The sequence below is a fragment of the Coenobita brevimanus genome, chromosome 50 (assembly GCF_032717465.1).
Source record: "Coenobita brevimanus isolate Jiangsu-jjx chromosome 50, ASM3271746v2, whole genome shotgun sequence".
Classification (NCBI taxonomy): Eukaryota; Metazoa; Arthropoda; class Malacostraca; order Decapoda; family Coenobitidae; genus Coenobita; species Coenobita brevimanus.
This window is the reverse complement of record NC_137003.1, coordinates 30,234,280-30,248,833: the sequence shown is the minus strand read 5'-3', so window position 1 is coordinate 30,248,833 and position 14,554 is coordinate 30,234,280.

Below are 14,554 nucleotides of genomic sequence, written 5' to 3'. Positions count from 1 at the left end.
CCTTTTCTTAGGCCTAGTTTATATTGCACAGATATTATTGAAAATGATATTATATAGCTCCATATTTTGTGTTTTTATATAAAAAATATATATACACTATATACAGTATTAACTATATACAGTACATTGACTTGTTGTTCACTTGTACCTATCGTGGGCAATATATGTGTCAGCACTGTGTGGAAATCTTTGTCTTCACGATTATGTGGAATATGTTCATTCTTCCTAATGTCAGTTGTGTTGGCCATTTTTATTTTCTTGTAACTTAATTTGTCTGTTCCCACTAGGTAGCTTTTAGTAATAAATGTTTAATACAGTTCATTTAATCGCTCACTGCGTAACTGTGAGAGTATATTTTCTTTATTACTTTGTAGACGTAATAATGGCTAGTTGTATGTATGAAACACGTATTTTATGTAGGTATAAATCGTAACACTCGTTGGTAGTAAATAAATGCTACAATAAATGAATGATATATACAGTGTAGAATATTTATTGTTGGTCCAAGTATTTAGTGATTGAATTATGCAGATAATTGAAGTAGGTATGTGTAAAGTCATAAGAAAAAGTATCGTTACCCCATGAATGTTCGATGCTAAACGAACGTTAGCTGGGCTATGTGAGCGGGTCCTTGCTGTTCCCCCTTCCTCTATCTAGTGTTACCTTTTCACAATCCCATTATAAGAGTTAGAATAACGAGCAAGAATGAGACATATGGCGGGGAAATATATAGGACGTGTTTGCGTTACCCTGAGCTCCCCGCCGTGGATTAATAATGAAACTCAGCAGGTTTATTATTTTCCTACTATTCAACAATTATTATCTATAGAATACGACAAATAAATTAATTTGGAGGATATTAAATCTATAGGCATCGGCTTTTTTTTTTTTTTTTTTTTTAATGATAGTCTAGCAGGGGTGCACGAGTTCATTTGTTTGCTTTAGATGGGTGGTTACATGCTTCAGATGGATGCTTCGGACGTCTAGAGGCTGTTTTGGACGCAGGGGGTGGGTATACAAGATATTAAAGCAATGAGACTGAACATGTATTATAATATTCCTTCTACTCAACATTTATTGTATGCAGAAAGGAATACATATCATTGTTACACTGAAATTAACTAACTTGGCTTGTATCGGCTGAAATACCATCATACGTCTGGCATGGGTGCACATACTCATTGCCGGTCTGCATGTGTGTTGCCGAATTCAGACCATTCGGTTATATTTTTATCTAACGAATTCGGTGCAAATGTATACTGGGTGTTTCAAGTCCCTCATTATTTTTTTATATTTAGTAAAACTGCAATTACAAGAGGAACCAAATGACAATTTGGTTGCTGAGTGTATAATTGATGAGAATTTTGGTGGCATCAAACTTGGCTTCATAAGTCTACTGGAAAGGCACTGGTACACCCCAACATGTGCACCGCCTTTCTCGAAACAAGCAAGCCGCTGTTTTACACATTCGTGGCTGACATCGGACAACATATCGGGAGTAACAGAAGAACACACATTCCTGATCCATTCTTCTAGTGTGGGGAGGTCTCGTGGCTTGGTGATGTACACTTTGCTCTTAATGTAGCCCCACAAAAAGCAGTCGCATGGTATAAGACCTTGTAAGTGAGCAGCTCATACGATGGGACCATGACAACCAGTCCACCGATCTGGGAACTGCTCATTCAGAAATGAGCGAACCTCACGTGAGTAATGAGGAGGGGCACCGTCTTGCTGGAAAATGACTTCTTGCATGTCGCCTACAGCTGACAGTTGGGGGTTGCAGAACTCCTGAAGTATACGAAGGTAATTGTCTCCTTTGATGTTCACAGACTATCCATCTTTATCCCGGAAGAAGAACGGACCAATCAGCTCAGCTGAGGAGATGGCACACCAGACGAACCAATTTCGGCGTGTCCTTTTCATGTTCACGGACTTCCACAGGATTGTGAGTTCCCCAGATGTGGGTGTTGTGCCGATTGATGCAATCAGAAAGGTGGAAGAGAGCTTCGTCACTGAACCACATGTGCTCCAGGATCGATGGGTCTCTTTTGTAGTGATGCAGCAATGTCTCACACATCTCTACCGGGCAATCGTAGTCTTGAGGTTCCATCTTCTGAACCACCTGAATCTTGTACAGATACAGCTTGAGATCGCGCCATAAAATTTGTTGGATAGATGTCACGCTGATGTTCAGTTTCGCAGCTACTCGCCAAATGGATGTTCCTTGACTCTAAGCATAAGCCTCACGGACAGCTTTGACATTCTCCTCTCTTCCCCCACTTCGAGGTCTTCCTGATCGGGGTTTGTCCTTAACTGATCCGGTCTGTAAATTTCTGGTGGGTGGCAATGATGACATTCCTATCCAGTGCATAATGCTGCACTTCAACCACAGATTGAAAAGCCTCCTGCCATGCGGCGATTTTACACCTCTGCTCTAGAGTCAGAGTTGTAGCAGAAGAAATCGGTGCAAAACTTCAAATGTAGACTCAAAAAAATTCTCAACAACTGAGTAAAAGTTTAGCACAAGATGAACGTCGTTGGTCGATAACCTGCAAAGAAAAGCGATAATCAGATTAGTGAGGGACTTCTGATTATATATATATATTATATATATATATATCCCCCCTGTGGAAGAGGGGATAGCATACTTCCCCAGTATTCCCTGCTTGTCGTAAGAGGCGACTAAAAGGGACACTTTTATCTACATTCCTTTTGCTTTCTTTCTTTCCCTTTTACTTTGTCTGTCCAAACCCTCTGCATCTTACTTTCATATAGTTCATTTCCTCTCTCCACTGCCTGGTTTCTGCAAGCCACTGGCTTTGGCTCCAGGGTAAAATATGTTTTTGCCTAAGAAATCTTGATGAACTCTGGTTACGAAGCAATGGCCCTCAGTTCCGTGCAGCCCTTAAGTGGGCAGGGGGTGCTAAGAATCCCACGGTGTATAAATAAGTTTATACATCCAAAAAGAACCTTAAGAATAGGAAACTGGAATGTTCGAACTCTCAGTCAGGCTGGTAAAATGGAAGAACTTATTTCAGTGTTCAAGGAATACAAGATGGATATTTGTGCTCTTACAGAAACGAGGTTGCTTGGAGTTGATAAAATGAATTTGATGGTGGATGGGGGCACCCATCATACACTCACTCATTGTAGAGGTGCCATATGATCTCTACACTGAGGACAACCCAAATAATTTCCAGTACCCAGGAAACCATTTACTACGCTGGGTGGTAACCATATAACCGGGGTTTCTGGCAGGATTAAGTGTCCCCCAGATTCCCCTATCCAAAATCATTTAACCATGGCAATTGTTTCAGAGAGCCTCAGAGGGCCCAATACCTGCCCAGGACCCCAACCAATTGGGCAGACTCACGTAGCCATGTGGAATGTGAGAGGTGTGAATGAGGAGAGCAAGAGGGTGGAAGTGGTGAAAGTGTTTAAGAGTGCGAGATATGCCGTGATGGCATCGTGTGAAACGAAGATGAAAGGGTGCGAAGTGGAGGAGTGGGAGGGTGTGAAATGTGTAAGATCGGGAATGAATGGGCGAGGAAGATGCAAGGAAGGAGTTGCCTTGATGATGAATGAGGTGTGGCAGAGTGGAGTGAGAGACTACAAATGTATCAGCTCGAGGAGTATGTATGTCAAGTTGAAGTTTGAGAAGGTGAAAGTGGCAGTGATTGTAGCGTATGCACCATGTGAGGACAGGAGTGAGAGAAAGACAGGTTTTGGGATGAGCTGGGTGAAGTAGTGGGAGAAATGCCCAGGAGCTATAAAGTGATTGTGATGGGGGATATGAATGGAAGAGTAGGCACTGGTCCTGAGGATGACATAATGGTTTGCTATGGAGTACCAGGAGAAAATGATAATGGGAAGAGACTAAAGGATATGTCAGGAGAGGAGGTTGTGCATTTGTAACTCGTATTTCAAATACAGAGATGCACATAAATATACATAGTATAGAGGGAACGGGGAACGTGTTGAAAGAAGCCTGATTGATTACGTGCTAGTAGAGAGGTCGATGTTGGGAATGGTTGCTGATACGAGGGTTGTGAGAGGACGATGTGGAGGTCTGTCATATCATATGATTGTGGTATGCAAGATCAAGCTGAGAAGAGTTAGGTGGATCAGGAGAGAGAGAAGCAGTCAGGGAGAAAGACTGAAAGTTGATAAGCTGAGGATCAAAGAAATGGCAGATGAATACAGGACCAAAGTAGAGGACGAGTTAGAATTACTGAACTGGAATGAAATGGATCTGGACAGACTGTGGAATCCATAAAGGGATTGCTTAGTTAGGAATGCTAAAGCAGTGTGTGGTGTGGCAAGAGTAACAACAAAGAAGAAAGGTACGGCATGGTGGGATGAGGAGGTAAAGGAACCGGTGAAGGAAAAGGGGAAGTGGCTAAAATGGTTACAGGATAGGGGTTCAGTTGAAATAAGAACTGAATATGTTGAGAGGAAGAAGCACTTAAAGAGACTAGTAAAGAGGAAAAAGGAGGAGGTAAATGAGGATCTAGGAAGAAAAATGAATGCGAACTACTCTGAAAATAGAAAGTTATTGTGGAAATAGGTGCGGAAATGTAGAAGTGAAAGCGGTATGAAATGGGATGGTGTGAAGGATGCAGGTGGTAGATTTTTAACCCATGGAGATGAAGTAAGGACCAGATGGAAAGAATATTTTGAAAGCCTGATGAATGGGGATAGAGAGAGCAGAACAGCTGTAAACATGATTGGTTTTGGGGGTGTGCAGAGAAGGAGTGCAGTGCCAGGAGACGTGACACTCGCACAGGTGAAGAGTGCTGTGAAGCGGCTGAAAAATGGGAAAACAGCTGGAGTTGATGAGGTGTATGCAGAGATGCTTAAATGTAGTGGAGAGAATGGAATGAAGTGCTTGTTGGAGATATGTAAGAAGGCATGGATGAGTGAAACTGTGCCTGCAGAGTGGAAAAAGGCTGTGATTGTACCCCTGTACAAAAATAAAGGTGAACGAAGTGATTGCAAGAATTATCGTGGCATAAGCTTACTGAGTGTCGTAAGGAAGGTATATGGAAGAATTATTATAGAGAAAGTAAGAGAGATATCAGAAGTCCTAGGTAGTGATGAACAGGGTGGCTTTAGGAGTGGCAGAGGATGTGTGGACCAAATATTTGCAGTGAGACAGATAGTAGAGAAGGCTTGTGAGAAGGACCATAAGGTGTTTATGGCATTCATGGATCTGGAAAAAGCATATGACAAAGTGGACAGAGAAGGATTGTGGAAAGTTTTGCACAAGTACGGTGTGGATGGTAAGCTGTTAGGTGCCGTCAAGAGTTTTTATGATGGTTGTGAAGCATGTGTCAGGGTTAATGGGCATCTAAGTGAATGGTTCACAATCAGTGTGGGCGTGCAACAAGGTTGTGTGATGTCCCCATGTTTGTTCAATGTATATATGGATGGGGTGATGAGATAAGTGAAAACACGAGTAATGGAGAGAGGGATGGGATTGGTAATGAATGGTGAGGGATGGATTATCTCAAATTTGTTGTATACTGATGATGCAGTACTGCTTGCAAGTACCGGACAAGAACTTGGTAGGCTAGTGCAGAGTTTTGCTGATGTCTGTAAGCGTCGTTCCTTGAGAGTAAATGTAGAAAAAAGTAAAGTGATGGTTATTGAGAGAGAAGGTGACTCCCAGTGGAATGTAATAGTGAATGGAGAGAGACTGGAGTTGGTGAGAGAGTTCAAATACCTGGGTACAGTGATAGAAACGAGAGGAAAATGTGCAAAAGAAGTTGAAGTTAGAGTGACACAAGGAAGAAAAGTAGCTGGTGCAATGAAGGCCTTGATAAGAAACAGAGGCTTGAGTGATGCAGCTGCACAAGGCTTACATGAAGGAGTGTTAGTGCCAGCTTTAACATATGGATGTGAGGCTATGGTGTGGCATAAAAATGAAAAGTCAAGAGTAAGAGTAGTGGAGATGGGACTGCTGAAGAATGTATGTGGAGTACAGAGGGTGGATAGGATACGAAATAATGTGATTCGTGAAATATGTGGAGTGAGGAAGTCGGTGGACACCAGAATTGAAGAGAGTGTACTGAGATGGTATGGTCATGTGGAGAGAATGGATAACAATAGAGTGGTGAAGAAGGTATATCTGAGCGAATTCGAAGGAGGGAGGAGGCAAGGTAGGCCAAGGAGAAGGTGGAGAGATATGGTGGATGAATATGTGAGGAAGAGAGGTTTGGAAGTCGGTGAGGTTAGGGAATTGACAGGGATCGAGCTGGCTGGATGTGAGAAGTGCATGATTTGGGATTTTTGGCACCCCTTTATAACGTGGCAGCATCTGGACTGACTCTGTTGGATACGATTATGTGAAGCTACAGAACGTGGTGAATGTTTTTGGCGTATCCGATAAAGCCAGGACTCCGCGGGCTTGAATGATGAGTGAATGGAAGCGTGGCCCATTGGATTGGGCTATTTTGGGCTGTCTGGATATTGCTACTCCTCATCCTGCCCTTAGGTGTGAAAGGAGGTCCGGATGATGATGATAATGATGATGGAAGATGGTATTACTATATTGGTTTCTGGTAGGAGTGATGGAAATCATTACCAAGGAGTAGCCTTACTGCTGAGTAGAGATGATTGTAAGGCACTATGTGAGTTTGAACCAATTAATTAGTGCTTGCTTTATGCTCGTTTAAAATCTGACTATGGTAATATCAGTATGGTTGTAGGGTATGCTCCGACAAATGAGGCTGCTGGTGAAATGAAGGATGACTTTCATGAGAAGCTGCGGTATGTAGTGAATAGAGTTGCAAAGACATGATGTGTTAGTTTGCATTGGTGATTTTAATGCGATTGTTGGCAGTAGTAGGGATGGCTATGAAGATTGTATGGGTAAGGAGGGTGTTGGTATAAGAAACGAAAATGGGGTGCGATTTGGAAGCTTTTGTTTGGCAAATGACCTTATAATTGGTGAAACTACCTTTGTGCATAGAAAAATACATAAGACTACTTGGATTTCACCATGTGGTAAATATTGTAACCAGATTGACCACATTGCAATTAGCAGAAGGCATAGGAGTTATTTGCAAGATGTTTGCGTAAGGAGGGAGGCAGATACAGTATAGGTAGTGATCATCAACTTGTTGTGTCAAATATTAAAATAAAACTAAAGAGAAACGTTAATGGTAATTGTACAGGAGGTAATAATTATGATTTTGATGAGCTGAGGAGTGATGAGAACACGAAGGAAAAGTTTCGGTGGGAATGTAGGAACAGGTTTCTAGTTCTGCAGACTTTGATGGAATCTGAAGACAATGATATTAATCAAATGTGGAGAGAGGTAAAAGAGGTTGTGCATGAGAGTGCTAAGGTTACTATTAAGAAAAAGGGAAAAGCGAGAAAGAAAAAGTGGATGTCAGATGAAACATGGAATGCAATTCAGAAAAGGAAAGAGGCGAAGTTAAGAAGTGAAGAACAACATGTTGATGGCCAGGTAGTTGAAGTACTTAGAGCAAAGTACTGGAGTTTACATTCTGAAGTAAAACGACTCGTTAAACGTGATAAGAGGAGGCTATATGATGAAAAGGCAACAGAGACAGAAATTAAGTTAAGTAAAAATGACGGTCAGAGCACAAGAGCAGCGTATCAGGCCATAATGGAGTTCACTGGGACTGAAAAGAGAAGGAAGGAAATACCTGTACGAGATAGATATGGTAATTTGGTGACTAAAGATTTGGATATAAAAGGAAAGTGGAAAGAGCACTTTGAATCTGTTCTAAATGGACCAATCCCAGCTGAAGAGGACATTTTGCCAGCCGAGAGAGATTTGCAGACAGAAACAGGGGATATAACCTTGGAAGAGGTAGCAAAATCTATAAAGGAATTAAAGAATTTTAAGGCCCCAGGAAAGGATGGAATATTTCCTGAAATGCTTAAGGTGGAAAATGACGAGTTGATGAATGCGCTTTTGAAACTTTTTAATGTGGCTTGGGATAATGGAGGAATTCCAGAAGAGTGGAAAAATGGAGTGATTATAAAAATACCAAAAAAGGGAGATTTAATTGTGTGCGGCAATTGGAGGGGAATAATTTTGACACCTGTAGTTGCAAAAGTCTTTTCCAAAATCTTGTTGAACAGAATAGAGCCAGTAATTGACAAAATTTTAAAAGAAGAACAAGCGGGTCGAGGTTGTAATGATCAGATTTTTATTGTAAGGCATCTAATGCAACAAGCTAATGAGATGAAAATGCCACTTACTATGTGTTTTGTGGATTTTGAAAAGGCGTTTGATAGTGTTTCACGTGGAGCTATGTTGAAAATTATGAGATTTTATGGTATACCAGAAAAGTTTGTAAATATTATTAGAAGCCTGCATGAAGGTACTTTTTGTAACGTAATGGTGGGTGGTTCTTTGAGTGATCCATTTCAAATTAGGTCAGGAGTGATTGAAGGAGGAGTTCTTTCCCCATTGCTGTTTGTTTTGGTTATGGATTATGTTATGAGAAAGGTTGTAAGGAGAACAGGTGCAGTTATTAACTAGGAAGAAAATAAGAAGCTGATGGATCTGGATTATGCTGATGATATTGTACTGATTTGCGGAAGTATTTACGAGATCCAGAGGGTGCTTGATTGTCTGGTGGAGGAAGGAGAAAAAGTGGGATTAGTAATAAATTGTGGAAAGACTGAAATTATTAATATGAACGTGGAGAACCAAATCGATTGTGGAATTGGGAATAATGTGGTGAAGGACGTAGAAACCTTTAAATATCTGGTAATGATTGTATCATCTAATGGATCATTAAACAATGAAATTGAGGATAGGATTAGACAGGCTTGGCGAGCTGTTGGAATGTTGAAACCTGTTTGGAATAATAATATGCTTTCGGTACCTACTAAAGTGAAAATTTATAAGTCCATGGTTAGACCAATTTTAATTTATGGCCATGAGTCATGGTACAGTACAATTGCAACAGATCAGAAAGTATTAGGATTTGAGAATAAAATACTGAGAAGGATTCTTGGGGTAAAGTGGCAAGACAGAGTTACAAATGAAAGAGTAAGGGATATTACGAGAGTGGAACCAGTTAATGAATATGTGAGACTGTCTCGTTGGAAGTGGCTGGGGCACTTCTACAGAAAAGAAGGCAGTTTAATACAGGATGTGCCAGAGTGGACTGCTAGAGGAAGAAGAGGTAGAGGTAGGCCGAGGGAAACCTGGTTCAGGACAATGAAAAGAGAAGCGGGAGAGGAGTGTTGGTGGGACCTGAAAGACATGGCAAGAGACAAATATTGGTGAAGAGAGTTCACCGAGGCCCTATGCATCCCGTGGGGGGCCACCGGAAATTACACACACATATATACGAGTAAATATATATATATATATATATATATATATATATATATATATATATATATATATATATGTGTGTGTGTGTGTGTGTATATATATATATATATATATATATATATATATATATATATATATATATATATATATATATATATATATATATATATATATATATATATATATATATATAGGTGCAGAAATGTAGAAGTGAAAACAAAAAGAAATGTGATGGTGTGAAAGATGTAGGTGGTAAAGTAAGGACCAGATGGAAAGAATATTTTGAAAGCCTGATGAATGGGAATAGAGAGAACAGAGCAGCTGTAAACATGATTGGTTTTGATTGTGTGCAGAGGAGTGCAGTGCCAGGAGACGTGACACTCTTACAGGTGAAGAGAGCTGTGAAGCGAATGAAAAATGAAAAAGTAGCTGGGGTTGATGAGGTGTATGGAGAGATTATTAAGTGTTGTGGAGAAAGTGGAATGAAGTGCTTATTGGAGACATGTAAGAAGGCATGGATGAGTAAAACTGCCAGCAGGGTGAAAAAAGGCTGTTATTGTACCCCTGTACAAATATAAACGTAAGCGAAGTGAGTGCAAGAATTATCGTGGCATAAGTTTATTGAGTGTGGTAGGAAAGGTATATGGAAGAATTATTATACAGAAAATAAGAGAGATATCAGAAGTCCTAGTGAGTGATGAACAGGGTGGCTTTACGAGTTGCAGAGGGCATGTGGATCAAATATTAATATTGCATTGAGACAGCAGAGAAGGTTTGTGAGGAGGACCATTAGGTGTTTATGGCATCCATGGATCTGGAAAAAGCATACGACAAAGTGGACAGAGAATGATTGTGGAACTTTTTGTGCATGTACGGTGGATGGTAAGCTGGTAGGTGCCGTCAAGAGTTTTTATGATGATAGTGAAGAATGTGTAAGGGTTAATGGGCAGCTAAGTGAATGGCTCACGATCAGTGTGGGCGTGCGATAAGTTGTGTGATGCCCCCATGGTTGTTCAGTATATATATGGATGGGATAATGAGAGAAGTAAGAACACGAATAATGGAGAGGGGGATAGCGTTGGTAATGAATAGTGATGGATAGAATATCTCAAATTTGTTGTATGCTGATGATGCAGTACTACTTGCAAATACCGGACTCAACTTGGTAGGCTAGTGCACAGTTTTGCTGATGTCTTTGAGCGTTGTGCCTTGAGAGTAAATGTGAAAGAGAATAAAGTAATGGTTACTGAGAGAGTAGGTGACTCCCAGTGCGATGTTAGAGTGAATGGAGAGACTGGAACTGGTGAGAGTTCAAATACCTGGGTACAGTGAATGAAAAGAAAGGAAAATGTGCAAAAGAATTGGTAACAGAGTGACACAAGGAAGGAATGTAGCTGGTGCAATGAAGGCCTTGATATGAGACAGAGGCTTGAGTGTTGCAGCTGCACGAGGCTTACATGAAGGAGTGTTAGTGCCAGCTTTAACATATGGATGTGAGAATATTGTGTGGCATGAAAATGAAAAGTCAAGAGTGGCAGCAGTGGAGATGGGACTGTTAAGGAATGTGTGAGGATTGCAGAGGTTAGAGAGAATACGATATAATGTGACTCGTGAAAGTTGTGAAGTGAGGAAGTCTGGACACCATACTCGAAGAGTGTGTACCGAGATGGTATGGTCAGGTGGAGAGAATGGATAACAAATGAGTGGTTAAAAAGGTATATCTGAACGAATTTGAAGGAGGAAGAAGGCGAGGTAGGCCAAGGAGAAAGTGGAGAGATAATTATGGTGGATGGGCGTGTGAGGAGGAGAGGTTTGGAAGTCGTTGAAGCTAGGGAACTTGATGAAGGGAGGAGGCGAGGTAGGCCAAGCAGACGGTGGAGAGGTATGGTGGATGGGCATGTGAGGAAAAGAGGTCTGGAAGTCGTTGAGGCTAGGGAACTGACAGAAGATTGAGCTGGCTGGATGAATGTTGTGAGAAGTGCATGATCAGGGATTTGGCACCCCTTCTTAATGTGGCAGCGTCCGGATTGACTCAATCGGATACGTGTATGTGAAGCTACAGACCGTGGTGAATGTTTTTGGTGTTTGCGGTAGAGCAAGGATTCCGTGGGCTTGAAAGATGAGTGAATGGAAGCGTGGCCCATTGGATTGGGCAAATTTAGGCTGTCTGGACGTTGCTACTCCTCACCCTGCCCTAGAGTGGGAAAGGAGGTCCGGATGATGATATATATCTATCCATCCATCCATCATCCAATCCTACATTGCCCAATAAGGAATGTAGGAGCCCGGGGCTAGGCAGTTGGTCCCGACATTTAAGATGAGGGTGACCAACCTCATTCATTCCGGAGTGGCATTACATGAGCAATCAACCCCAACTACCCCTTGGATATAAACCTTCACCGGCTCAATCCGATTGGAGCGCAATAATTACCCACTAAACCACCAGGCGCCAAAATTTGGTTATATGGTTACCACCCAGCGTAGTAAATGGTTTCCTGGTGTACAGGAAACCATTTGGCATGTCACTCAGTGTAGAGTCACCAACAGGCAGAAGGATGAGGAAGGAATGAAGGAAAGAAAGAAGAGGCAGAAGGAGAAGGAAAGAAGGAAAGGAAGACAGAAGAGGATGGAAGGAAAGAAGGACGGAGGAGAGGAAAGGGCAGACAACCGACAGCAGCACTACATCGAATGAGTGGATGGTGAGTGCCCCCACCTACCACAAATGATTTTATATATATATATATATATATATATATATATATATATATATATATATATATATATATATATATATATATATATATATATATATATATATATATGGGATGGTGAGACAAGTAAGAAAACGAGGATGGAGAGGGGGATGGCATTGGTAATGAATGGTGATAGATGAAATATCTCAAATTTGTTGTATGCTGATGATACAATGCTACTTGCAAATACCAGACAAGAACTTGGTAGACTAGTGATGAGTTTTGCTGATGTCTGTGAGCGTCGTGCCTTGAGAGCAAATGTAGAAAGGAGTGAAGTGATAATAATCAAGAGAGAAGGTGACTCCCTCTGTGATGTTACAATGAATGGAGAGAGGCTGGAATTGGTGAGAGTTCAAATACATGGGTACGGTGATAGAAAAGAGAGGAAAATGTGCAAAAGAAGTGGAAAATAGAGTGTCACAAGGAAGGAAAGTAGCTGGTGCTATGAAGGCCTTGATAAGAAACAGGCTGCAGTGTTGCAGCTGAGCGAGGCTCACATGAAAGAGTGTTAATGCCAACTTTAACATATGGATGTAAGATTGTGGTGTGGCATGAGAATGAAAAGTCAAGAAAGAGAGAAGTGGAGATGGGACTGTTGAGGAATGTACAAAGACAAAAGTCGTGCTGTGAAATTTGGCGAAAATATCTGCTGAAAGACTACAGTTTTGGAGTTGTCTACTTTGTGTTGAACGATCGGTTGGTAGCACTGACTTGAGTTGCCATTTGCTCCAGGTGACCAGCCTGTGGACCATAATTTTTTGTAACATCGAAACTAATCTACATCATTATTAAATCTTTCTGAGTGCTGTTTTTTTTTTTGTTTTTTTTTTTTTTTTTTAATGAAGCGTTTATCATCTTTTATTTTTATAACACCATTTCAACGTTACAATTCGGTTAGCGTAATAGGTGTTCGGAGGTCAGTTCTCCATCTTTATTAACTGTAAATTAGCTAATCAAGTTGATAATTATGACCTGAGACATTATTTGTGATGTAAAACAGTATTCACTATAGAGTTCAGCACATGAGAACAGAGTTATTCTATTAAGATAATTGATTTTTTTTTCTTTTAGAGTGGCTGGCAAACTGAATCCCACAGACGAGTTCAAACACATAAACCAGACAACTGAAGTCTACGGACAACTGTTCATGTGCTTCATTCTGGGCAAGGCCAATAAGACTACGGCCAGGTCATGTCATACAAGGGCAAATTTGTGTCCAGCTCGCAAAAACAGTCATGGTGTGGACACCTTAAAAGAGGTTGCCAGATAGTGATAAACAGTGATAAATTGTTTCATCTTACGTTCTGTGACAGCATTATTGTGCATTGCTGTGCATGTATAGATTTGTGGAGTATAACATTCAAAATATAATGAATAACCACTCAATCATGCATTCGTTTAGCAAAATTTGATAAGAAAGAGTAACTGGTCAAGTGAGTTTCTAATGTTCAAATTTTTACACAATATAAATTGTTTCATCCGGCCCATGTCAAGGCAATTTTAAATGATAAGCTTAGCAATCGCCTTTACTGTTCAACCTTATGTGCATTCTAATAGGTATTTGCATACAGTAGGATTAAATTGATTTGGGGTGCTTAGTATTCAAGAAATGTTTGGCAACTCTCCCCCCCATTTTTCCTTCCTCTACCCCTTTTCTCTCCTGTCTCTCCCACTTTCTCTCAGGTCTCTGTCTAATGAGGCAAATTATATACCCTAATTTCAGCTTCCCTGCTTCAGTTAATATATTAAAACATGGAATACATGATTGTTCAAGGAACTGAAGGGAGATTAAAGTATTGTGAAAGCATTATAAAGAGTTACCTCAACTCTTCATCACCATTACATCATTCTCAGTATTCTTTAGCTAACTCCACTACCCTTTTCGCTCCATAGTCTCTTTCTAAATTGGGTAAATTCATCTGATGATAACCAGAACAAAATAATAAGAGCCGACACAGTACTGAACAGATAAAAAAAAAAAAAAATAGAATAAAAATGGAGTCACGGTATGTCTGCCTCTATCTCTCTCCCATAGCTGTCACAAGAGCAGCTTCCCCAACTCACCCTCCAGCAAAGGCTGGAGGTGAGTGAGTGGAGAGAAACATGGGAGTAGACAGTCCTCCACACCGTGACGTCACCACATCTTCATAGTACCACTGAGTGAAGAGACCTGGTAGTCTTATTGGCCTTGATTATAGGTGCACTTTATTTCTTACGGTGTAAGCACTGCTTGTGGGTGCTGCTTCCATCGCTGTGATTATTCCCTGGTCCTATAATGCTGTGGTAAGATGAGAACGACCTGAATGATGACGGTTCTCCGTTGTGCCTTCCTCCTGAAATCCTAATTCAATTTTTTGTGGTTATGCCTATACCAAATGTTTGAGCTTTCTGTACAGGATTCGTTTCCCGTAAATAAAGGAAGATCATGCCACCTCTCATATTCCCTATTAGTTGGATGTATGTTGCTTGACCT